Below are 27,327 nucleotides of genomic sequence, written 5' to 3'. Positions count from 1 at the left end.
AATCGAGAAACTCTAATGGACTAAGAAAGAGAAAGAGGATAGACCTCTGTGGGACACCACAGGAGAGAGAATGAGAGGCAGAGATCGAAGAAGTCTCGCATGCTACATTTGGTATGTGCTAACACACTTTCTTAGACATGCCTACAACACGGACATTTCTTCTCCCAGATCCGCCCAAATATGTGTTATACATTAGCATGTGCATTGCCATGTGCTAATACAGATTTCTATACATTTGCACCTACCGCGGCCATGTGGTAGCAATTCCCATGTGCTAAGTCACACGTTAACTGCCTAATGCACTTTAGTAAAAGGGTCTCGTGAAGGGGCATAATCGAACGGGGCACCCAAGTTTTCCTGAGGAAGTCCTCACAGGACGTCCCCACGAAGTGGTGGGAAAACCCCCAAATCTCAACATTTAGGTCGACCTTAGAGATGGTCATCTTTAGAGATGGTCGTCCCCAATTTTTGGTGATAATGGAAACCGAGGACACCCATCTCAGAAACGACCAAATCCAAACCCTTTGGTCATGGGAGGAGCCAGCATTCGTAGTGCACTGGACCCCCTGACATGCCAGGACACCAACCGGGCACCCTAGGGGGCACTGCAGTGGACTTCAGAAAAAGTTCCCAGATGCATAACTACTACTACTACTACTTATCATTTCTAAAGCGCTACTAGACATTCGCAGTGCTGTACACTTGAACATGAAGAGACAGTCCATGCTCGACAGAGCTTACAATCTAATTAGGACAAACAGGACAAACAAGAGATAAGGGAATATTAAAGTGAGGATGATAAAATAAGGGTTCTGAGCAAGTGAATAAGGGTTAGGAGTTAAAAGCAGCATCACAAAGGTGGGCTTTTAGCTTAGATTTGAAGATGGCCAGAGATGGAGCTTGACGTACCGGCTCAGGAAGTCTATTCCAGGCATATGGTGTAGCAAGATAAAAGGAACGGAGTCTGGAGTTAGCAGTGGAGGAGAAGGGTGCAGATAAGAGAGATTTACCCAGTGAACGGAATTCCCGGGGAGGAATGTAGGGAGAGTTGAGAGTGGAGAGGTACTGAGGAGCTGCAGAGTGAATGCACTTATAGGTCAATAAGAGGAGTATGAACTGTATGCGGAAATGGATAGGAAGCCAATGAAGTGACTTGAGGAGAGGGTTAATATGAGCATAACGACACTGGCAGAATATTAGTCGTGCAGCAGAATTTTGAACAGCTTCAAAAAAAATTGAACAGCTTGAAGAGAAGAGAGATGGCTAAGTGGGAGACCTGTGAGAAGCAAGTTGCAATAGTCTAAGTGAGAGGTGATAAGAGTGTGGATGAGGGTTCTTGTATTGTGCTCCCTTACCTGGTGTGCTGAGCCCCCCAAACCCCACTCCCCACAATTGTACACCACTACCATAGCCCTTAGGAATGAAGGGGGGGACCTAGATGTGGGTACAGTGGGTTTGTGGTGGGTTTTGGAGGGCTCACATTTACCACCACAAGTATAACAGGTAGGGGGGATGGGCCTGAGTCCGTCTGCCTGAAGTACACTGCAGTATCCACTAAAACTGCTCCAGGGACCTGCATACTGCTGTCATGGAGCTGGGTATGACATTTGAGGCTGGCATAGAGGCTGGCAAAAAATGTTTTGTTTTTTTATTTTTTGGAGGGGTGGGAGGGGGTTGGTGACCACTGGGGGAGTACGGGGAGGTGATCCCCAATTCCCTCCACCCGCCCCTCCACCCGGCCCGAGCAGCACTGTAAACTTACATCAGCACGCAGCAGCAGGAACATCAGCAAAGCTGCCGTCGGGGCGGGCTTCCTTCTCTGCCTGTGTCCCGCCCTCATGTGACGTAACGTCAGCGAGGGCGGGACAAAGGCAGAGAAGGAAGCCCGACGGCAGCTTTGCTGATGTGCCTGCTGCTCCGTGGTGATGTAAGTTCACAGTGCTCGGGCCAGATGGAGGGGCGGCGGCGACTCTGGGGGGAGGGGGAGCGGTTCAGACGTCTGCAGCATGCCAGTAGAGACTTCCCTCTCTGTCTCGCCCCATCATCACGTATTGAAGCGGGGGCGGGGCAGAGAGGGAAGTCTCTACTGCGCATTTGCGAGTGAGTACGGTCACTCACCGTTTATATGTTTGATGTTTTAATGTTAATTATTGGTATGCCTCTTGTATTGCTTTCTGTTGAAAAAGCTTGATCTTAAGTACTTATTAAAAAATTAAGTTATCTAAGAAATCAGGGAACCAAAATGAAAAAACAAACCCTCCTTTTCATCCACTAGGCTCTTAGTAGTTGTCATTATGAATAGATCACAAGAGAAGCTAACAAATCAGCAATCCTGGGAAGCAAATAGTGAGAATGGAATTAGGAAAATAAGAGAAAATGCATTGAAGAGTACATTTTCAAAGGCTTTGACATAATCTATGTGCATAATATAAGGACTTATGCCTAGATTGCCTGAATTCACCTAAGTGAATTTTCAGCTGCTTGAAAGTATGCATATATGTTAATAATAATAGGTTATTTTTGCTACTTTAGAAAAGGCAAATTCAGAAAGGGAGAAAGTAGGTAAGAGTTTTAAAATGTGCATGCATAATAGGCATGGCAGTACTACACTTGTTTTACACCTTGATATACCTATGGCTTTAAATGCTTTTCAAGTTAATCTTCAAATACCTTGTTCCTGCATTTTCAACTGAAATATCCAGGGAAAACAACTCTACATTTTATTTCAAATTGGATGCTGCTTAAAAATAAACACTAGCTATCACTACCTTATTGATGAATGCTGGTATTACTCTCAGACGTCGCCTGCATTCTGATGATCATTTTTCTTTACCTGAAGAGAAGAAATGGGGCGGGGAAATAGTGTTTACCAATCAGAAGGCACCATTCAATGACCAATCAGAACTATATGCAATGACCATTCAGGAGCTGGTTTACATCTCAACTTCAGATGAACTGATTTACAGCTGGAGTTATACTGAAAGGAAACATTTGTGGTGCCTTTCTGCGCGCTCGAGGCAGCTACACTTCAGCTTCCATTGAAACGAGAGCATAGACTCCCTCTCTCTCTCTTTCTCCCATTCTAAGCAGGAAAAGACGAAATGCAAACACTATTGGAGCAGCAGTGCCACTGGCTTCTATTTTGCCAGAAGTCATCCTTTCCTTTCCCCCCTCGTTACCTCGTCTTCGCTGGTTTTTGAAGCTGATTAATTAATAATGGTGTGGCTGCTGTTAATGCATTTATCTGGAACAGACTGTACCATGCACTTCAGCTTTAACACAGTAGGGTGAGAAGGAGTGAATGAGGGAGAACTGCTGTATTCAGTGCCAGAACTACCAGAGTGCTGCTCCTTAGAGCCTGAGAAATCTTTGAAGAACAAAACCATTTCTCTCCATGGCTCCTGCAGAGGTAAAGAATGCAAAATTTTTTTTAATCCAAAACGTTGCTTGCTGTACGTACGTATTATCTATGAATGTTATTTGCCATATTAACATCAATTGTAAAATGTATGAAAACAAGTGCATACAAAAGGAGCACTATTTGTCACAGGCATTTTTCAGAAGCAGCTGCCTCATAACAGATTTCACTTAATTATATTAAGATCTATAGATATGTGGATACTAACTGGAAAGAAAAACATCTTTCTAAACTAAGCTAAGTTGGTGAAAGATTTTCAGATTGTAAAAATGCATTTAGAAGAATCCAGTTAGATAATCAGTTATTGTCCTTTCAAATCCGAAGCATGTACTTTAGATTAGAACTTACATGTTATTGAGGAGAAAAGAGGAACTATTAAGCACAGATAGCCATTTAATGTGATCTACAGGGCATGAGATGCTAATTAATCTACAAACTGAGGCACTATCTCTGAAGAATAAAACTGCTATTACATCTGTTTTATTAAGACTTGCCAACATCAGCTAGGACATAGCTATAAATCATTGATGACACGGTATACAGAGAGTTGCTTCGAAATACTTCTGGGATGCCTAGAATTGTGCACCCAAGTATGAAATTTAAATTTCCCACTAGACATTGCAAATGTATTTCTGTTATTTGTGTCCAAGATACTTAATTGCTCTTAAAGGTTGTATTTACATGTTGCAATCCTGGATGATAAGGATTTTTGTAATAACCTCAGCTAATATTTTTATGATACACATTTGTTGTTCAAACTATTTTGTGCAATGGAATTGCTGCCTAAAATAGAATATTATGGAGACAGTTCTGAAGCATTGCTTTTTTACATACCACCGATAAGATCGCTCAAGTACATTGTAGTGTATATTAGTGAACCTTACCAGTAATGAAGTGACAAGTGAACTGAAGTTTTGTAATGCTGATCAAACAAGATACACCTTCATGTGAAAGGCAATCATGATGATAAAAGGGTTGATAATCTTCTCATGTTCTATATATTTTTAGTGCTGTAATTGTCTATTGCTCATGTTTGATTTATTCTTATTGTACACCGCCTTGAGTGAATTCCTTCAAATAGGCGATAAATAAATCCTAATAAATAAATAAAATAAATATTTTAGTTGAGAATTATTTGAATCCTTGTGAGTATTCTAATGTACTCCAGGCAACAGAATTAAGTTAAATAGCACTCAGTGACTGAAACTGGAGTAGCTAGTGCTTGGAAAAGGAAAAATAATCCTGAAGCTTTTAAATGGCTTGATTTTTTGGTATTAGAAAATGCATTTTTGACCTCATAATGAAATATTACACTAATATATACATGTGAAATCTTCACTTCTGGACTGTGGTTCCAGAATTAAACTAGAGAAAGATATTTCTTTATATTTATTTATTTATTTGTTGCATTTGTACCCCACATTTTCCCACCTATTTGCAGGCTCAATGTGGCTTACATAGTACCGTCAAAGGCGTTTGCCCAGTCGGTGGATAACAAATACAAAGTTGTATAGTGATCGTATGAGGTATAAGTGGAGGGTCGGAATGCCATCATGCCAGCCTGAAACGTGAAACTTATTTTGTGTTTGTCAGTTGGTGGTGTTATAATTAACACATGGCATATCCAAGCACAAGGTTTGAAAGATTGTACACATCTGATTCAAGACAAAATTCCATTAGCTGAAATGTAAAGCTTTGGAAACACTGCAAAAACTTGGGGGGAAAGTATGCAAATACAACAGTGATCATGGTGATATCATGTTAGAATCTATATAATTCAAAGGAATAGAAACACTCAGGCAGCTTTCCAAGTTGCAAACATAGTGAAAGCTGCTGGTCATCTCTGCTCTTAGAGGTGGTTTTTCACTTCATCTTTTTATTATAGCACATTCTCTTTGTCGCAAATGCACGTCCCAAAGTTACAAAATAAGCAAGCTGAGTTTGTACAACACAGTTGTAGTGCTTAAGGAAATGATTATAACATTGTCCTGGCATATCCACACACACGAAAGTAAGCAATAGGAGCTGGCTCCAAAGAAATAAAGTCAGTTCTGGACAAAAATAGTGCTCACCTCCCTTTGTAGTGCCATTACACACTCTTAGTTTTTATCTTGGTCATAGAACACTATCCAGTTAATTTTCGAAAGTGATTGCGGCCCATCTTCCGACACAAATCGGGAGATGGGCGGCGATCTCCTGAATCCGCCCAAATCGGCATAATCGAAAGCCGATTTTGGGCGGCTTCAACTGCGTTCCGTTGTAGGGCTGGCGATAGTTCAAAGGGGGCGTGTCGGCATGGTAGCGAAGGCGGGATGTGGGCTTGCGTTGAGATGGCCGGCTTCACCTGATAATGGAAAAAAGAAAGGCGGCCGTCAGGAGAATTTGGTCCATTTTATTTGGACCCTTTTTTTCTAGGTCCAAGTCCCAAAAAAGTGCCCTAACTGACCAGATGACCACCGGAGGGAAGCGGGGATTACCTCCCCTTACTCCCCCAGTGGTCACCACCCCCCTCCCACCCACACACAAAAAAAATCAGACATTTTTTGCCAGCCTGTCTGCCAGCCTCAAATGTCATTACCCAGCTCCCTGACAGCAATATGCAGGTCTCTGGAGCAGTTTGTAGTGGGTGCAGTTCACTTGAGGCAGGTGGACCCAGGCTCATCCCCCCCTACCTGTTACACTTGTGCTGGTAAATGGGATCCCCCCAAAAACCCACTGTACCCACATGTAGGTGCCCCCCTTCACCCCTTAGGGCTATGGTAATAGTGTAGAGTTGTGGGCAGTGGGTTTTGGGGGGATTTGGGGGGCTCAGCACCCAAGGGAAGGGTGCTATGCACCTGGAAGCTAATTTTTTTTTTTTTTTAATGTGCCCCCTAGGGTGCCCGGTTGGTGTCCTGGCATATCAGGGGGGCCAGTGCACTAGACATGCTGGCTCCTCCAACGCCCAAATGCCTTACATTTTGCTGGATTTGAGATGGCCGGCTCCGGTTTCCATTATGGCTGAAAATCGGAGTCGGCCATCTCATCTAACCCCCGGCGAGCGATTTGGCAGGCGCCAAGCATATTTCGAAAATACGCTTGGCTCCGCCCTTTCGCAGAGCCGGCCCTGAAGATGGCCGCCCATCGATTTGTCTGGCAGCGTTCAATTATGCCCCTCTATGGAACCCTGTTAAAATAGGGAAATTTGTGGAATGGAAGAAGATACTTTAGCGAGGGGCCGTTTTACAAAGCTGCGGTAAAAAGTGGCCTTAGAGTGCCCTTATGCAGTATTTCCCATGTGCTAAAAGCCATTTTTACTGTAGGGATAAAGGGCCAGATTCTATATATGGTGCCTGAAAAATTCATTTGGAACAAATTTCCACCTAAGCATATTCTATAAGCCGCACCTAGAATTAGAATTAGAATATGCTTAGTCGATATCCCAGTGCCTAGAACTACCTGCATCCATTTATACCCAGGAAAATGTGTCGTAAATTCTGGTGCACAGGTTTAGGTACAGAGGGTCATATTCTAACAGTTCATGCCTGTTTTAGAATGCCCATGAAACACCCATTTCCCCGCCCATAACCACGCCGCTTCTTGCCTCCATTCATTAGAATCTAGGCGCTCTGAATTATGGAATACACTTTATGTGCACAACTCACTAATACACTTAACGAGTTGTGCACATAAATTCTAATTATTGCCAATTAGTGCTCGTTATTGCTGTTTAAGTGCTGTTATTAATGCTGATTAGCTTGTTAAACCAATTAATTTACACATGCTGCTATAGAATACGCTTGGATTTTGGCACACACTTGACGTGATATATAGAATCCGGGGGAAAATGACTGAATTTCAGAGTTTTTCATTAATGACCACATAACTAATTTTCCCATTAGCACATGAGCCCCTATCGCCACCTATTTTGTAGGTGGTATGGACTCATACGCTAATCCTGTACTTGTCGGTTAATCAATTAGCACGTGACATTGTCAACATGCTAACTGATTTGAATAGATGCATCTGTCTGTGTTCCCAGACATGCCTCCTCCATGAAAAAGTGAAAAAATATTTAGCACACGTACATGCAAAAATTACTGCAGGATGCTGCAGCTTGCCCCATGGTACACCATTTTAACCTGTGGTAAGCACGCGTTAGTGCTTACTGCAACTTTTTAAAGGGGCCCCTGTATATTTTATACCACTGTCCCTTGTTACAGATGTATTGGCAGGAGTTACGGGTGAGAGTAAAATCAGTCCTGAACGTTCAGCTGATCTGTGGAAATCTAGCACTGGATGGAGTTCTGACTCCTGAGGATGCTACCTTGTTTGATTTTATATTAACAGTGGCAGTTAAATTAAGAATAAATTACTGGAAATATAATTTATTCTTAATTTATGGAGAAGATATGAAAAGTTGCCACAGCCTGGTATAAAATACAACAGGTGGAAATCTTTGGATTAATATGTTGCTCACTGAAGATTTTTTAAGTTATGTACTCTGTCTATTGTGGTTGCAGCCTGATTAGTTTAGTGTTTTAGGTTACTGTTCTTTTTTGTTGTATATTATATGAAATTTTTCAATAAAAAAAATGAGAACTAAAAAATGTAGGCACCAGGAAAACATAGCATCTACTTTTAGGAAGTAATTTTAGAAGCATCTACAAATACAAATAGCGACATTTATACATGTAAATAATAATATCAGAGATTTCACGGGGGCATGGCACAGGCATGATTTGTAAAATATTATGCATGTATTTTCCCCAATTCACAATGGGAATACACATATTTTAAAAATAATTTCCCTGTCAGCTTTTGTATCTCTTCCAAAGCAAGGCACAAGTTGCATAAAAATGCTTTTTTGGCCATGGCTTACTTACGAAACAAGCTCACTTTCATCTTCGGGACATACTCGGAGCTTCTGCTTTGGAAGCAACAAGCTGAGTATAGAAAATTAGTGTGGCTGCAGGGTTCTGTCTCTTAAACCCCCTCACCCGCAGTGCCTATGGCAGGAGAAATAAAAGTCAGCAGAGCCCTGGAAGAAGGGGAGGGCTCCCTGCACCAGACCAGGGTTGTGATCAGCAGGCAGAGGCTGAAGGGAGAAGGGAACTGAACAAGGAGTAAGCCCTGGAGTTGCCAGCATGGATGAGGAGGGCTTCTCCTGACCTGCTGGATAGTCTAGCATGGTCTAAAGCAAACATCGCAAGCACAGTAAGCTTTGTGCATTGGAGTCTCAGTAAGGGGTGGGGAGCTTAGTTGCTTCCCTGTTCAATTGGCTCCTCTTATATATATACCAAGCCATCTCTTCTTCACCCTGCAACCCTCTCCCTCACCCAACCAACCCAGGCCTTTTTCTCCTCCTTTCCTGTCATCACCAAGGAGGAAGCCGCTCGCCTTCTTTCCTCCTCGAAATGCACCACCTGCTCTTCTGATCCCATCCCCACCAACCTACTTAACATCATCTCTCATACTGTCACCCCCTCCATCTGTCATATCCTCAACCTCTCTCTCTCCACTGCAATTGTCCCTGACACCTTCAAGCACGCCGTAGTCTCACCTCTCCTCAAAAAACCATCACTTGACCCTACCTGTCCCTCCAACTACCGCCCCATCTCCCTCCTACCCTTCCTCTCCAAAATACTTGAGTGTGCTGTTCACAGTCGCTGCCTTGATTTTCTCACCTTTCATACCATCCTCGATCCACTTCAATCCGGTTTTCGCCCTGTTCACTCGACAGAAATAGCACTCTCTAAAGTCTGTAATGACCTGTGCCTTGCCAAATCCAGAAGCCACTACTCCATCCTCATCCTCCTTGATCTATCCGCTGCTTTTGACACTGTGAATCATGACTTACTTCTTGCCACACTGTCCTCATTTGGGTTCCAGGGCTCTGTCCTCTCCTGGTTCTCCTCCTATCTCTCCCACCGCACCTTCAGAGTTCACTCTCATGGATCTTCCTCCACCCCTATCCCCCTATCTGTTGGTGTTCCCCAGGGATTTGTCCTTGGATCCCTTCTCTTCTCAATCTACACCTCTTCCCTGGGCTCCCTGATCTCATCTTATGGTTTCCAGTATCATCTCTCTGCTGATGATACCCAGCTATATCTGTCCACACCAGACATCACTGCAGAGACCCAGGCAAAGGTATCAGCCTGCCTATCCGACATTGCTGCCTGGATGTCCAACCACCACCTGAAACTGAACATGTCCAAGACCGAGCTCATCGTCTTTCCACCAAAACCCACGTCTCCTCTTCCTCCATTTTCTATCTCAGTTGATAACACCCTCATCCTCCCCGTCTCATCTGCCCGCAACCTCGGAGTCACCTTTGACTCCTCCCTCTCCTTCTCTGTGCATATCCAGCAGATTGCCAAGACCTGCCGCTTCTTCCTATTTAACATCAGCAAAATTCGCCCTTTCCTCTCTGAACACACCACCCGAACTCTCGTCCATGCTCTCATTACCTCTCGCCTTGACTACTGCAACTTACTCCTCACCGGCCTCCCACTTAGCCATCTATCCCCCCTTCAATCTGTTCAGAATTCTGTGGCACGTCTCATATTCCGCCAGAACTGATATACTGATATCACCCCTCTCCTCAGGTCACTTCACTGGCTTCCAATCAGATACCGCATTCAATTCAAGCTTCTCCTTCTTACCTACAAATGCATTCAGTCTGCTGCCCCTCACTACCTCTCTACCCTCATCTCCCCTTATGTTCCTGCCTGCCCGTAACCTCCGTTCACAGGACAAATCCCTCCTCTCTGTACCCTTCTCCAACACCGCCAACTCCAGGCTCCGCTCATTCTGCCTCGTCTCACCCTATGCTTGGAACAACCTTCCTGAGCCTTTATGCCAAGCCCCCTCCCTTCCCATCTTCAAGTCTTTGCTTAAAACCCACCTCTTCAATGCTGCATTCGGCACCTAACTCTTACCGTTCAGTAAATCCAGACTGCCCCAATTTGACCGCCCCTATCAGACTGTCCGTTCACTTGTCTCTTAGATTGTAAGCTCCTTGAGCAGGGACCGTCCCTCTATCTTAAATTGTACAGCGCTGCGTAACCCTAGTAGTGCTTTAGAAATGTTAAGTAGTAGTAGTAGTATAATCTTCTGAGATGGGATCTCTGTGGGGACAGCTCTTTAAGTGGGCACCTCCATTTAGGTGCCCCAGTGCTGTGCGGTGAGAACCTATTCTAGAATGGTATCAGGATGGCCAGATTCCATTATAGAATACTAGCATTACCCAACTTTGGCATACCTTACATTTTTGTGCCTGCAGGTAAACCAGCTATAGACCTAGCAAAAATGTGCTCATGAAAATGTGGTAGGGGTGCACGTAAAGTAATCGGGTAGCAAGAATCTTGGCATAGAATTTTATGTCAGCATTTAAGAGGGAGATGGGCCTATATGAGCTTGTGAAGTGGGGATCTTGGCCAGGCTTCAAAATTGGGACTATCACTGCTCCTTGCGTGGTCTGCAGGAACCACCATGAAAGTAGTGCATCATTATAGACAACTAAGAGTGTAGGCGATAGAGAGGTGTTCAAAAGTTTAAAAAATTCAAAAGGAAGCCTGTCTTGACCCTGTGTTTTATGTGCAGAAGAGGTTCGAATCACATATTGTACCTCACCCAAATGCAGGGGTGCGTTTAGAATCTCCATGTCCTCTGTAGAAGTATGTGGAATGGGAAGCCCCTCTAAAAACTGAAAAGCTGGAGGACCCAGATCTGGAGGAGCAGTATAAATCATTTTCTAATAATTGCAATGTAATTAGGGCATACATAGAGCAATGTACAATGACCCTTCTCATCTGTATGACACTAGTGTTCCTCAAAAGGGATGGCTTTATTGATCAAAATTGCCACCCCCGCCATTCGATGGACTGGAGCAGGAATCAATGACCAACCCACTCCCATCGGAGCTTGGAGTGCTCCAAGGCACTCAGGTGAGTCTACTGAAGCAACGCCATCCTTGCCCCATGGTGTCGCGTGGCTGTAAAAAGCTTATTCCACTTTATAGAGGAATTAATTCCAGAGATATTCCAACTGATTATATTAAAGGCCATGGTGCCAAGAGGCAGGGTGAGGGGCAGTGAAAGGCAACCCCAGACCAAATGAAGGAGCCCAATTGGACACCTGACTGCAGGTAAGACCTATCAGACTTGAAGAGTAACCAGAAAGGTTTTTCTATTAAGGAGTTGGTTACACACTAGTCATTCCCCTCCTCCTACTACCACACAAAACACCCTCCTGGGTCCCCCCCATCTCCCTCCCCCATCAGAAAAAATATAGTTAAATTCAGAAAACAAGTAAACTACCCTGGATAGAGTTTGGAAACATCTAAAAGTAGCAAATAGTCATCCCTGGCATGAAAATACAATCTCACAAAATGAAAGAGCCTAGAGAACAAGCATAGTTACATAGTTAAGGCTACGAGCGCGAGAGGAATTCCCCACTTCCACAGAGTGGCATTTCAAGCAACTATTTTGGGTGGCAACTCGATGCCAGCTGGGGTAGTTGCTTGTGGCGGTAAAGCCATCACAGTGGAAGATTTGGGCTCTTCCCAAATGCCTTCTCTGCGCAAGCAGTCTTGTGCTTCTTCCAGAATTTTAATGTGATGGGGCTTGCCTTGGAGTAGACATCTGAAGCCAAAAGGAAAAGGTCATCTGTATTTGATGTGCTCAAGTTGCAAAAGTTGCATGACTGGCTGAAAGTCACAATGCTTTTATAATGTAGTATTAGAAAGATCTTGAAAAAGAGTGACATCTACTCCATGACATGGCCTGTTTTTCTCACTGCGACAAAGATCTTATCTTTAAGGGAGAAGGAATGGAAACAAGCAATTATGCCTCTTGGTTTATTGTTCTTGAGTGTCTGTCCGATATACCGGATGGTTGGATTAGCGAATGTCGGATAATCAAGACTCTGCTGTACAATTATAATGCAAAAGTTAATTCTAAAATTCATTAAAAATTCTTCATTTTCTCATCCCCCTCTCTCCTCTAACATCATAAGCTAACTATTCCTCAGCTTCCTTTCAGGAGAAGAGCCAGGTGTTTTCTAGCTTTTCAGAATCTTTCATAATGATCAATTATATGGAGTTCAAGTGTCAATTTATTTAATTCATGGAGGCTGCCCCAGAAAAGACTCTGCTTCTGAGAGGAGAGCCTCTAATATGGTACACAGACAGGATCTCTAGTAACATCCCTTTGCTGAAACGGAGTGGATGCATTTGGATGTGGTGAACCAACTCTGTAGCCAAATATAAGGACCTTTATCATGTAAGACCTAAAAGACCTTGCACAATAGCTTAAACTGTATGTGTGCTGTCACTGGAAGCCAATGTTATTTTTCAAATGATGATCTTATCAAAGATCATCGAAGTTCCTGAAAAATCAAGTATGCAGCTGCACTTGATGCAATCTTGAGGCATTGTAATAACCGTCCAGAGATCTCTATATACAGTGCATTATACTAATCTACAATTGGAAGGACAGACAGCTGGACTGCCAGCTGAAACTTGTTTTTGGATAATTGTGTGATATAAGAATGAATAAATAAATAAATAAATAAACAACTGAGGCCTTAGCCTATGCAGTTCTTACCATCTGTTAAACACTGCTCTCACAGTCTGGGACACCTGACACTCCCTCACACAAGTCTGATCAGAAAATCATCCCATCTCTGACTTCCGAAGAAGTCACACATTGCCTCCAAGATAAATTTAAAGTTAAAGATGTTAAACAAGGGCTAGCCCCTATCAATGGGATCTCTGTTGTACCCCTATTAAGGATCAGCCCCCTGCACTTAATCAGTGTTCAATTATTTGTAAACTGGTGTTGTTCCTCCATTAAGTTTCCTCCAGGATACTAAGCGCAAACATCAGTCAAAGCCCCAAAAGGCATACAAAATGTTAAATAACAAAGGGGAGAAACAAGATCCTTGTGGTAAAACAGGGTTGCCAGGTTTAAAAAAATTTCCCCACCCAAAATCAGCCCCAAACCAGCCCCAAACCACACAAATTCAAACCCTGCCCCTGATGTCATTAGCCATGCCATTAACGTCCCCGCCTCCGACGTTGCTTTGGGCTCGCCTTACTTATGCACCAGGATTCATCCCAGGTTTCAGCTGGTGTAAGTCTGAGCCCAAAGTTTATAATGGAAATCGGCGCTAAGCACTATGCTATAAACGGTCCTTATTGTGCACATTGTTCATGAATAGTGCACTCTTCACAAATAGCATGCACTCTCCACAGAGAGTGCACACTATTAACAACATTGACTCCGGAAATGAAAATTTAAATAAAACAAAAGAAAATGAAAAAAGAATTCAAAAATAAAGCAACATGAGAAACTAAACAGAATCAAAATGCTTCCCTTGAACACCTCTAGTGGTGATCACTGTCCCATGTAAGCAGCACGATTACCTGTCCCGAAGTGTAGGAATGTTTTGCAGCTATTTCAAATTAATTTTGCACTCAGCAGTTTAGTACATAGGATTTAGGGGCCCTTTTAAAAAGGTGCGATAGGGCTACCGTGCAGGAAGTGCATGGTAAAACAGCACTACCACTGGGGCACGCCCAGGTGCCCTGCAGCTGCACTCTGTTTCCCATGCTAGAAAATAATTTGTATTTTCTAGAGCAGGGGGGCAGGGAGTAGGCATATCCGGAGGTAATTTGGCAGCGCCCGCACATTGGTGTGTGCTGCCCGATTACCGCACGAGTAGCGTATGAGCCCTTACTGCCTGCAAAATAGGTGGCGGTAAGGGCTTATAACTGCATTAAAAAATGGCCAGAGCGCAAGGGAAACCCACGCGCTCAAACTACCACCAGTCACTTTTCAGTGCGGCTTAGTAAAAGGACCCCTTTGTTTCATATTTTGTTTTGTTTTCTATTGATTTTTGTGTTGTCATTTAATCCTTTTATTTCTAATTTTGTGGGCTACATAGGAAGTGATTTGAAATGTGTTTCTTTTACTTTTTCTCTGAATAACTGCTAGAAGGCAATTTATTTCTTTATGCTTATGTCATAGTGCAAGCATGCTTGATAAATAATCTAAACATTCATAAATATAAACTTTTTAAAAATCCGTATTAAAGTTAAATACAAAACATTGAAGGAACGCTCTCATGGAAGGTTTTCAGGTGTCAATACATTTTTGCCTTCACTGATAGACAGCTGCCCTGCTCATTGAAGCACAGCATTGACACCCCATTCAAAAGATTCAATAGTCAATTTTTACAAAATTTCATGGCCTGATAGTTTACAATAGAATTCAATACTTTAGCACATGATAACAATTGTAAGGAAGGGAGAAGTGGTCTTATCTATTAAGCATGAAGGTTCTACATCTACCGCAAAACATTTATCCTGTAGGACTCCAAACACATCCCCCATTTTTACATTCCCAGGCTATTACTGTGCCTTTTTATGTATCGGCCCTGCTAGGATCTAAAGATCTTGTTCACCTCCTCCATCATTCATATTGGAAAGTAACCCATACTGCATGACAATGTTTATCAATCCAGTTCCCAGGCACATCCAGCCAGTCAAGATTTCAGGATATCCACAAAGAATATGCATGAGATAAGTTTGCATGCACTGTCCCTGGTATTGCAGATATCTCTCATGTGTATTAATTGTGGATAGCCTGAAAACCCAGCCGTCTGGATTTGGCCCAAGGACTGGGTTGAGACGCACTGCTGTATGATACAAATTCCTTCTCACCTTATGCTTTTTCAGCTCTGTAAGGTGGCGGTGGTGGGTATTACATGTCATCAGACATAAAGGCAAACCTATGCAAAGTAACAAATCTAAGATCACTATAACCGCTTATTGTTTTTATTGCATTTACAACCAGAGTCCACCTTTTTTTTTTCAAGAATGTTTTCATATAATAAAATAGTAGAATGTCTATTCTACTGGGCACAAACAGTTGTTCTTTGCAGTTGTGCTTTGCTGAAATGGCTTTATTGTAATTCTCTACAATAGTTGTTCGGGGGGGGGGGGGGGAGGGGATCAGAACCTGAGGGGATTTGGAACCTGGCCAGATAGTCTTATGTGGGTCCCGCTTGACCCACATAAGACCCGGCGGCTATCATAAGCCAAATTTGCCCAAGATATTCAATGCTGGGGCCCACACATGGGTGCAGCATTAAATATCCAGGGAGAATTCTGCCTGCAGCAGCGGCATATTCATTGATGGCATGCAGTAGTACCCCCCCCCCCCCCTACAAAGTTGAAAAAGCATAAGTTGAGATGAAATTTTTATTATAAATCAGTGCTTCTCAACCCAATCCTCAGGGCACACCCAGACAGTTAGGTTTTCAGGATATCCACAATAAATATGCATGAGAGATATCTGCATACCAGGGAGGCAGTGCATACAAATTTATCTCATGCATATTATTTAAGGATATCCTGAAAACTTTACTGATTGGGTGAGCCTGAGGACTGGGTTGAGAAGCACTGCTGACCGCTGTGGCCTAAGTATCAGCCAGTGTATCTTTAACATCCTCCAAAGAATGTTTCTGTGACAGCCAATGTAAAATTAACCCCCCTGTTTACAAAGCAGCGCTAGCGGCTACCGGTGCACTAATGCCGACACAGCCCATTCACTTTGAATGGGCTGTATCGGTATTGCCACGTGGCTTTATAAATAGGGAGGGTAAGGAAGCTGTATTTTTTTACAGCAGTGTATAGCTGATAGATGTTCAATAATAGACATTTTTCTCATCCTTGAGGTTTTATCACTTGTACATATTATTGTATAAACTACCCTCATAGAGATGCAATCTGTTCTCCTGTGCATTTTGGGGGCAATTTAATAACTGGGTAACACAAATTTGACACCTAGATGCATCCCACTGTGTGCTAAATCTATAACGACATCTGGACATCCATTTTCCATTCTAAGACACTAGCATAAGTCAGCATCTGCATGCCTACATTTAGGCACGCCCACTTCTGCTGTGTCAATAGCAGTCATAAGTGGATGCGCAGAAATGCGGCACGATGCATAAAGGTTGGATATGCCCATGCGCCTTTCCCTGTGCACGCCTCCTGGTATTTATATACTAATGATGTTGCACAGTAAAGTTATATAATACAGCATTGTTCCCAAATAGCTGTAACAATCACACACTTGACAGTATTCTATAACTTACATGCACACTGAGCACATAAATGTAGATGCAAAGTTCTAGAATGAGGAGGCCTATGTTTAAATGCTAACCATGGATGAATAAATTCAGTGAGCTCAATCGTATATGAAGCATATGTCTTTAATTTGTTTTGAAACCAATTAAATTGCAAAACTATCTTGCAATAGTAAATACATTTTTGAAATTAAGTTTTTTATTGACTCCCAGTCCATGGTAGTATTTCTGAGTTTTGCTTTTTGTGGGGTTTAAGGCCACTGCCTTGAATGAATTCCTTCAAAAAGGCAGTAAATAAATCTTAATAAGTAAGCATTTAAGCTTTTTGTTGTTACTGAGTGATATTTTATAAATTCCATTTTACACGTGTATATTGCCACATGTGTGCGAAGTGTCCATTGCCTTAGGTACAAAATCAGACTGCAACTACAAAAGGCAGTACATCAAATCCCATCACCATTTTCATTCCCCCTCCCTTTCTCTTTATAAAAGTATCCCCAAAATGCTGTTTTTAGTACAAAAAAGATGCTTAAAATTGCTCCCTAAGATTGCTATAATTTCATCACCAAATATAAACCAACACATATATAGTAATGTTATTTCAAAGTTACGAACATGAATTCACTTTTACTTAACTGTAAACCAAATGCTCATGTCCTTGTTATTGGTATGTACAGCAAGCCAGCAGAAACAAATCTTTTACAATCAAACTGCAAATCAAATACACTTGTCACTCATGCCAGGTCTGTATACCAAAAGCACACAGATGTAAGCCAGTTTTATCCATCTACAAATAACATTTCTATCCATCAAATCTAATGTGCATGCAGCAAGCATTCCTAAGCCTAACAGCAACAAAACTGTGATTCCTTTTAGCAGCATTATTAGAAATAAATGAGCATAGCAAATCAGTGCCTAATATGCATGTCGGAACAAAGAGAAAGCCAAATATTTGGTTAAACTCAATTATCTTTGGAGCAGGAACGTATTGGGAGGGGGCCCTTTGGGGCAGGGGGCATCAGGAGGGAGGTCTTATATATGAGGCATTGGAAGGGGTTTTTTGGGGTGTTAAAGGATGTGAGTGAGGGGGTTTTGGGTAGGAGGGCAGGATGACAGCTCCTTATTTAGGGGTCCTTTTACCAAAATGTGATTAAAAAGTGTGCTTATGCGGGTCATTCTCATGCGCTAAGACCATTTTTCCTGCATGGGTAAAATGGTCATGTTTTCTAATTTTTTGAATTAATGGCCACATGCTAATTTTCTCAGTATGTGGCCATTAGCGAGTGAGCACTTACTGACACCTATTTTGTAGGCAGTAGGGACTTACATGCTAATCCCATACTAATCAATTAGCACGCAGCAATGCACTTGCACCAACCAATTAGTACAGTGCATGCTTACTCTCCATTCTCCAACCCACCCCAGTGCTAAAAATTAAGGGCCCTGTTTACTAAGCCGCTCTATAGGTGCACTATCATTTTTAGTGCATCCTAAAAATTAGCATTCACTAACGCTAAAGATACCCATAGCGCACCTTGGTAAACTGAGCCCTAAATTTAATTTTTAGTATGCAGGTAGTACATGAACATGTAAAAATTACTGCGGGATGCCTGAGCATACCCTGCGGTAAGCACATTTTTGTTGTGGTAAGCCCTCGTTAGTGCTTTACTCCATTAGAGCGCTGGCCCATTTAAGAAGCTCCTATTCAGGTCCACCTAGGGCATATATGTCTCTGTGAATCAGAGGGACTTGAAGAGTTGTGGTGTTTTACACTGAAGGTGCCTAAGCTAGATACCCAATATTATGAAGGTGAATCTGAAGTCTCTTACAGGAAGAATAACTGTTTTAATCAACACTGAAGAGTAAGGTATCCACCTAGGGGCCTATCCAGTAGGAGAGTCAAGAAGAAGAGTATTGAGGGACTTTGGCTTAAAATTTCTACTTTTGACTTTTGTATTGCTTTAGCCTGTTTTTAGAGGACCTTATACTTTATTTTTGGGGCTCACCAAATAAAGAGTGCCACATGCCATTTTTGCTTTGTGCCCATTTGCATTTTACTTCAGTTTATGCCATGGCTGGACTGGTTACAATGATGCAGCACCCTCGCTATGTAATAATGTTTTTTGGATGGACAAATTAGGGGGTTTATTTATCAACATGGGCTACCCTTAAGATGTGTTATTTTACCACTAACTCTTGCTATTTTAAACATAAGTCCCACTTTATGCAATGAGACTTAGTTACTAATAACTGGGGCTAACGAGAAATTAACATGTCTCAACAGTAGCCCATATTGATAGCTTCCCCTTAGGTGGGCCAAATGGCCATTATTTGCAGAGATCCACTATGAAGGCCATTCTATGCCTGCACATATGTATGCAGAGGGTAATTTTATAACATGTGCTTAGCCTATGAAAGCAGATACAGTAGGTACATTTTTGTAGGGTCTATTTGATAAAGACAACTTCCACAGCAAAACGAAACCGGGAATGGAACCCCTACGTGTAAAACAGTCAAATTATAGAGTAGGGGTGAACGAAATAGATGCTTGCAGCTGGATGGGTAGAATGCAAATCTTTATTAGGCACCACTCGTACACAAGACCCGACACGGGGCTGTGTTTCAACAGGAAACACTCGTCTGCTTTAGGGGTCGTACACTCAAAAAAGGATTTTATGTGAGTCGGTGCTAGATCAAAAACATGAAATGCTGAAACTACTAAACTCAGCACTCTGTGATAAGACATCTACAGAATCGCCAAAATTAGACAACTTCACCATAACCAACCCATAGTGTCATAAAACAATTTTTATTAAGCAAATAAGTAAATTGGGCCATCAACATATAAACGGCAAGTGACCGTACTCACTCGCAAATGCGCAGTAGAGACTTCCCTCTCTGTCCCGCCGCCGTGTCAATACGTGATGACCGGGGGCGGGACAGAGAGGGAAACTGCGCGAAGGGGAGGGAACCGCCGAGGTCGCCACCACTCCCCCCCCCCGAGGTCGCCGTCACTGGTACCCTCCCCCCGGAGTCACCGCTGCTGCCACCCCTCTACTCGGCCCATCTCTTCGCTATTCAACTTACATCTCCACAGCAGGCAGATCAGCTGAGCTGTCGTTGGCCTTCCTTCCCTGCCTATGTCCCGCTTTCGCCGACGTTACGTCACATGAGGCGGGACACAGACAGAGAAGGAAGGCCGACAGGAGCTCAGCTGATCTGCCTGCTGCAGAGATGTAAGTTGAATAGCGAAGAGACGGGACGGGTGGATACCAGCAGCGGCAAACTCAAGGGGGAGGGGCCAGCGGCAACCTCGGGGGGAGGGGGCAGCGGCGACCCACTAGCCCGTTTTAATGGGCTCAACGGCTAGTCATATATAAGAGGGTTTAAAATCATATGGTGATCTTGATAAGTCATCAATGAAGTACCTTCCTCATATGGACCAATGATAATATTTGTTAGGAAGTTACATCATTGATTCCTTATGGAGGTCATCATATGTTTTTATGCCCTCTTATATTTGATGGCCCAAATATGATGGTTCTAGTGAGATAATCTATATTATAACAACTGCTTTGATTGATTTGTTTATAACAGTATTTAATAAAAATAGCATGCTTACGCCTTTATAAAACTGATTCCTTGAAAGCAGTAAACCGGCTGCAAGAGAGTTTTAATTTTTATGGATTGTTCCAAACATATAGTTGGGTGTTTCTTGGAAAAAAGGACTTTTATTGTTACACTCCGACACTATTTTTCCTAAATTGATGGAGAATCTTTATGTTTTTCACTTCTTATTAATCGTTTGTTCTCTTGTATCCTCTATTGTACTTTGGTTACTTTTATTGTTTATTTTGGTAATTTCTGATATATCAAATTCAAGTATGTTGCTTGGAGAAAATGTTTAATAACTTTAATGTTTTTAAAATAGGCCATTTATATATATATATATATATATATATATATATACATGCACCAACAGGATCAGTGTAATTATAGGCATACCGTTCACAGGTATTTATGGGACATACTTTGGATGGAGCAGAGGTGGAGTTATGATGAATTTGTGTGTTTTATAAAATATGTGTGTAAATGTGTATAGTACATGTACACATTTACTCCAGCTTCAGAGTAGGTGTAAATGTGTATGTTGGCATTTGTGCAATGTGGGAGGTGGTTCTGAGAGGGTTATTTATAAAGACCCATAAGTGCTTGTGTTACCTTTATAACATAAGTTTAAAATTGATTCCTTTTGGAACTTCTCTCCTAAGAGCTCTGTTATGAAGTTACCCCCTATCCCCCAGATTCTGTATAGGAGTGGAGGAGTAGCCTAGTGGTTAGTGCAGTGGACTTTGATCCTGGGGAACTGGGTTCAATTCCCACTGCAGCTCCTTGTGACTCTGGGCAAGTCACTTAACCCTCCATTGTCCCAGGTACAAAATAAGTACCTGTATATAATGTAAACCGTTTTGAATGTAGTTGGAAAAACCACAGAAAGGTGGTATGTTAAGTCCCATTCCCTTCCCCTTTCCCCCTATGTGACAGTTAGAGTTGCATGCACAATTCTGGTCATATTCAGTATTGCACACACAACTTAGTTAGCTTAATAAGTCAATCAGCGCTGACTTTACGCGCAAATGTGTCAGCATATTCTGTAAAGTAATGCGCATAAATTCTAAGGTGTATAGTTGAAAAGGGGGTGCGGCCATAGATGTGGAATGAGTGGGTCATGACCATTTATAAAATCTATGCGTGTTGTTATAGAATACACCCGGTCTGTGCCTAATTTAGGTGTAGGTAGTTATACCAAGTTTTACTTGGCATAACTGCCTGTGACTAAATTTAGTCGCACGGATAGGCGCTAGGCGTAGTCTATAAACTGCTCCTAAATGTAGGCATGGGTTTTGAATACAGCTAGGCGTATATTTTTTTTGCACCGATTTTTCAGGTGCCATGTATAGATTCTAACCCTATGTGTATAGCTTTGAAGCGTTGCTGGCTGGAATGTAGACAGCCACAGAGCCTTGGTCCCTTAGTAATAAGAACTTCACACCACAGCAGGTTCAAGGCAGTTTAATCTTCATTAGCCTCACAATATATGGGTTAAATATATACAGAACAGTGGTACAATGGGTATGTTCTTTTCATTCACCCCTTTGTAGGAGTCCATAGGTAGACATAGAACCTGAAGCTTAATCCATAGGCAGAAGCACTGACAAGAAATCCAAAGATACATGACACACAGCCAGCTGGAATGAAAATGCAAACCCTTGAGCACAGGCATAGGAAACTCATGACCAAAAGCAAGCATGGGTACAAGAGTTCATGATCCAATGTGGGTCCAACCCAGAAGCAGGGCATATAAATTCCTGATCTGGGCTGGGACCAGCAAGTGCCAGTGAGACAAGATGCAAGGAGACAGACAGGACTAGGAACAGGAGGACACACCCATCCCAAGTGGAAACATAAGGGAGGGGGACACAGTTCCTTCCTCCTTCAAACAGGGAGGCTGAAGCCCTGCACTGGTTAATTCAAGCTTCCAACTGACAATATGTGCCAGTAGAAATTGGCACATATGCATATCTGCCAAGGACTTTGGATTGGTGGAGCAGAACTGTTTTATTTGTAGGGAAAAAAAGGCAATACTCATACAAAACAGAACTTAGTGGGTGGGGTGACCGTGGTTCCACCCCTACAACAGCCACATCCCCACAGTAGCTATGCCCTTGTAACTAGCCATGCAACTTATAAAATAGGGGCAATGAAATTTCAAAATTAAAGTATGCACATACTTTCATAATGAAAATCACCTCAGGGAAGTTATGCACTTACTCCCGGATTGTATATAGCAAGTCTAGAGATTGCGCAGATTCTGTAATAATGCACGTAGTTTAACAAGCTTAACAAGCTTATGAGTGCTAATAACAGCACTTAACCAGCAATAATGAGTACTTGGCACTGATTAGAATTTAGGCGCACAACTCGCTAAGTGTATTGTGTAACAATATGCGCCAAACTTCTAGCGCACACACAGGCAAAATGGGCGTGGTTAAGGGTGGGGGAAATGGGCATTTCATGGGTGTTCTGAAATTTACATGCCTAGTTATAGAATATGGCCCTGTGCACCTAAATCTATGCACTGGGATTTATGCCACATTTTCATTTCATTTCATAGCGCATAGATTTAGGCGCTGAAATAACTAAACGTATTCTATAATCAGCACCTAAATCTAGGCATCAATTATAGAATACGATTTCAGTGCAGATTTTGTAGTTTCCATATATAGAATCTCCCCCTTAGGCACCCTTTTACTAAGCTGTGTTAGGCAGGAACACTTGCCTAATGCAGTTTAAAAGAGTTTACCAGGGGACATGCTCAGGCATCCTGTGGTAAGTCTGACATGCGCACGCTTAAAGCATGTTTACATTTTTTCCATGGAGGAATTTGTCAGGGGCGGAGAGTGGGTGTTTCAGCGCTAATCAGCACATCTACATTACCGTGCACTAACTGATTAGTGCATGAGCCCTTACCACCTACAAAATGGGTGGTGGTAAATGCTCACATGCTAATTTTTGTTAATGCCATAGACTAATAGCAACATCATCGCATGGTCATTAATTGCGAAAAGAGAAAATCAACCATTTTCCGGCTGTGGAAAAAAATGGGCTTAGTGCCAACTTTTCCCACAGCTTGGTAAAAGTTTACACCTGTTCTTTAGTTCTGAAGGATGAAGTTACACATGAAGATGAATTTTCAAAAGTAGGCACATCAAAGCAATCTCCACCCCAGTCCCAGGACTACTGCCTCTTGATCTGGGTAAGGTTACATGTGTACAGGCTATAAACATTTAACTTTACTTGCATTTCAGTCAGACAATTTTATAAAGTTTTATTTATGTTGGTAAAGCTCTGTTTTAACACGCAGAAATGCTTTTGAAAATTACCATCTCTATTACTGTGTACGGAGCATAGTGTTATATAAATATATGAAGCTATTCTCCTTTACATTAATTACTGATTAATGGTAAAAGATAATGATAATCTAATAGATTTACAGTTCTTAATTTACATGAATATTATAGTAAAATACAGGGCAATTATGTTAGAAACTCCTAAAACATGTAAAATATTTATATTTTGCTTCTCATAGCAACCCTGTCAGAAATTAATAAATCCCAATGCAACCAGTGTCCATGTTCTTAAAGTACAAAAGGACTCATTAGGGAATTATTTATCTTCTCTATTAAAGCACTCAAAGTATTCCTAGTACATTAGAGATAATAGGAGCAGCAAATGCCCACTATCAGGGATCAATTGTTCATGTCTAGGACATCAGCTGATAGACTGTGTGAATAACAATAAAATGCCACTGTTCCAGCTGAAATTCGTCTAAAGTGTTTTAAATATCATCCTGTTATATCTGAAGAACAAAAGGTATTATTATTGTTTCACTGAACAATATTATTATTGAAATAAAATGCTAGTGATTCTATGGATTTTGATAATACATCAAATTATCTGATGTCTTTATTGATGCCTTATTGCTATTTTTTGTGTCATTGCCATTTCATTAATCATGCATGCTACCAGTACAGTTGACATAGTTTTAGTATTACAGAGTGATTAACTGAGTTCTGATGTTAACAAATTTCAAAGGCTCATGTCTATTATTTCCAAAAAATTATTTCTGTCCCTGGATTCATTAATCTTATTGTTAATATATTTTGAAGAGCAAAGTAAAGACTGAATTGTCTATATTAAGTTTCTGGTAGAGTTTCCTCTCTTATGTATTTACCCACCAATATTCAGCACTATTTAACCAGTCAGGAACGGCCACTGACCGGTTAGTAGCATTTTAGCTCCTAACCGGCAATATTCAGTGGGAGATTACTGATTATCTCCTGTTGAATATGTAACTGGCTATATCACGCAACATAGCTGGTTAGGCACAGATATTCAGTGCCAAACCAGCTATGTTTAGCAGTCGAAATAGGCCGCATAAATAGCAGGCCTATCTTTGACAGCTAAAAAGTTAACCCTTTAACTCTGAATATCAGCAGATATTTTTAGTGGTTAAAAAACCCCGGTTATTCACTGCCGGTCGCTGGAAATGACTTGGCACTGAATATTCCAGTTTAACGCCAGCAGGCAGCTGTGGGCAGCAACAGCACTGCCTGCTGCCGGCTGAATATGGGGGAGGGGGCTAGTTTATTTTTCCCTAGGATAAGTGTATGCTTGCCATGCATGGCCTACTGTGCGCTTGCTAAGGGACTCTAAGTTCAGAATTTGATGTGTTCAGTAGAGAATGAAGTAAGAGAATAGGCTTATTATTTTCATATTCTGCTGCATTCACACACTAGCACCAAATTTCTGAATTAAAAATAAAATCCTGTACCAATCCACCTGAAGGTCACTGCGTCCATCACCTTTCTGGCCACCAGCACTTTCCAGTCAGTGCTAACAGACATTGCAGGCCTCACCCAACCTGCCATCTCCAACTGTCTTGCCCAGTTCCTCGATGCCTTGATCTGGTGGAAGGGAGTAGAAATGAAGATTGCAGTTCTGTGTGGCTCTCCCCCCACCCAGGGGAACTAGGTAGCAGCTTCCATAGACCTTACTTCTGTGTCAAGTGCTGTGGTGGGCAACCTTAGTTCAGCTATTAATGCTGGCTGTGGCAGGCCCTAAGACATGAGTACATAAGAACATAAGTGTAGCCATACTGGGTCAGACCAGTAGTCCTTCTAGCCCAGTATCTTGTTTTCCAAACAGTGGCGAAGCCAGGTCACAAGTACCTGGCAGAAACCCAAATCGTGGCAACACTCCATACTAGTGCTGTCTGATTCAGTCCAAAAAGTTTTGATTCGATACGTTTCGGTTTTTTTCAAAAAAATTGGTTTTTCTATTCAATTTGATTTGATTTAACTAGATTGAAATAGTGAGGCCCACATGCTAATATTATAACACAAAGGTTAAAAAAAACAGGCAGCATCAATTGAACAAAGGCAAACTTTAATGTGAGCTTGCCATGCTGTGTTACATCATGTGAAAAGTGAAGCTTGGTCAAGTCCTACATCTTCCAGTTTTTATTGAAAAATCATTTTGTCCACTTTGGCTGGCTTCAGACAACTGCGTCTTGCAGCTATAATTTGTCCAGCAGCAGAAACATGTTCAAAAACAGAATAATCTATTTGTGTATCTAAAAGGTAAACTTCTACAAAACAGATGAAGATGTGATTCCATGTGCCCCAATGAAAGGAGAGTTTAATTCTACTTCCATTTAATTTCAATATATTCTATCACCTTTATAACACCAGGCTTCCCAAGGCAGATTACAACAACAGTTAAGATGAACCCATCAGGAAACAGGATATCCTCATTGAAATTTGAACATCTGTATTGTATAGAACAAAAAATGAGCACAACCAACAGAGTTTATAATTGCGGTTTCTACCAGCTACAATAAATTTTGAAGCTGTTTTAAGACACTGCCTATCCAACTGAAACAGCTTTAGACTTCTTCCCCCCCCCCCCCCGAGTCTTACATCTTTCGCCCACTCTCTCCCGTCCGCGTGGTCATTTTCACTGCCCTGAAGCGTTCTTCCTCTGGTACCAGCGATTCACACAGTCAACCTTCTGCCAGCGTCGGAGCGTCTTCTCAGGCACGTCCCGCCTACTCTAATGCAACTTCCTGTTTTCCGCAGACGTGGAGTGGAGACACAGACCTTTGTATGTCAAAAACTGTAAACATTATATTTGTAACTATAAAACATTATAAAATTACACTGGTGCTGGTATATTGTCCTCAGCAAGGCTGCTGTTGCAGCTCATGGAGCATCCTGTGCTCTGCCAAAATCTGGCCCTATATATGTTGTTGGGCCACCAACTCTTTGTGCAAGTCTCTGTGCATGGTTGACAACTGCAGTAGAAGCTGGACTAGGGTGTCTCTTTGTGTGTGTGTGTGTGGGGGGGGGGGGGGGGGGTTCACCAGCAGTTACGGATGCCATTTTAGGGAGCCTCTCAGCTGCTGTGCCCTCCAGTGTAGCTGCCGGGAGGGGGACTGTTCTTCCCCATCCAGTGGGGGCATGTCCCTCCATGGGCCCTCCCCCTCCTTGGCCTCCAGATGTTGTGGGGTGTGGGCCTGTCGGGTGAGTGACACTTCCTAGGGTCCCTGACCACGTCCCCTAACACTCTCTCGAGGGTAGTTTGGTCCTTGGTGGCCTGATCCTGGGGGGTAGGTCCAGGGCAGGCTGGTCCTGCGCGGCCTGATCCTGGGCAGGCAGGTCTAGGGCAGGCTGGTCCTGAGCTGAGATGATCATGGGGACACAGGATGGCATGGTGTCCTTTCTGTGGACCATGTGCACTGTTGCTAGGATTTGGGGATGGGCAGTGGGGTAAAGCAGGTATGCCTTTGGGTGGCTCAGTGTATTTTGGTGAGCTGCTGCCAATGTTCCCATCAGTATGTAGGTGTGGGGCAAGAGGAGGGGGGTCCAGATATATGCAGCCCCTCATTTTAGCATTAAATGGTTAGTGGAGTGGGATCCCATAATTACTTGTCATTGGATATTTTGTACATTCTGATTTCAACAATGTTTTATTATTCTTTCTTAGGAATCAATAACATGTATCTCACTGTATATGACCCTTCCTTTGTATGGTGCTTCCACATGAGTGGTGCTGTGATCCTGGTGGGCAGTGCTGCACGCTCACTTTGCCAGGATGCCTCTAATGCATCTCCATGCCCTCATGGAGACGTGTGTGTGTGTGTTGTGAGG

General features: G+C 42.4%; 1 protein-coding gene across 2 annotated transcripts in view; it reads left to right on the top strand.

The window, feature by feature from the left end:
* The window catches only part of LOC115471125 (heparan sulfate glucosamine 3-O-sulfotransferase 1-like), a 227,376-nt gene that overhangs the window by 15,152 nt on the left and 184,897 nt on the right, over positions 1 to 27,327 (top strand). Inside the window, exon 1 of one of the 2 annotated variants that reach the window (XM_030204809.1) lies at positions 2,991 to 3,409. The exons of the other annotated variant lie outside the window; for it this stretch is intronic. The gene's annotated coding sequence lies outside the window, so the exon portion shown is untranslated. Of the gene's footprint in view, positions 1 to 2,990; positions 3,410 to 27,327 lie in introns of those variants that run through there. 2 annotated transcript variants of the gene reach the window in all.

Source organism: Microcaecilia unicolor, chromosome 5, assembly GCF_901765095.1.
Source record: "Microcaecilia unicolor chromosome 5, aMicUni1.1, whole genome shotgun sequence".
Taxonomy (NCBI): Eukaryota; Metazoa; Chordata; class Amphibia; order Gymnophiona; family Siphonopidae; genus Microcaecilia; species Microcaecilia unicolor.
Note: the sequence above shows the minus strand (reverse complement) of the source record. Positions and strands in the feature narration are given on the sequence as shown.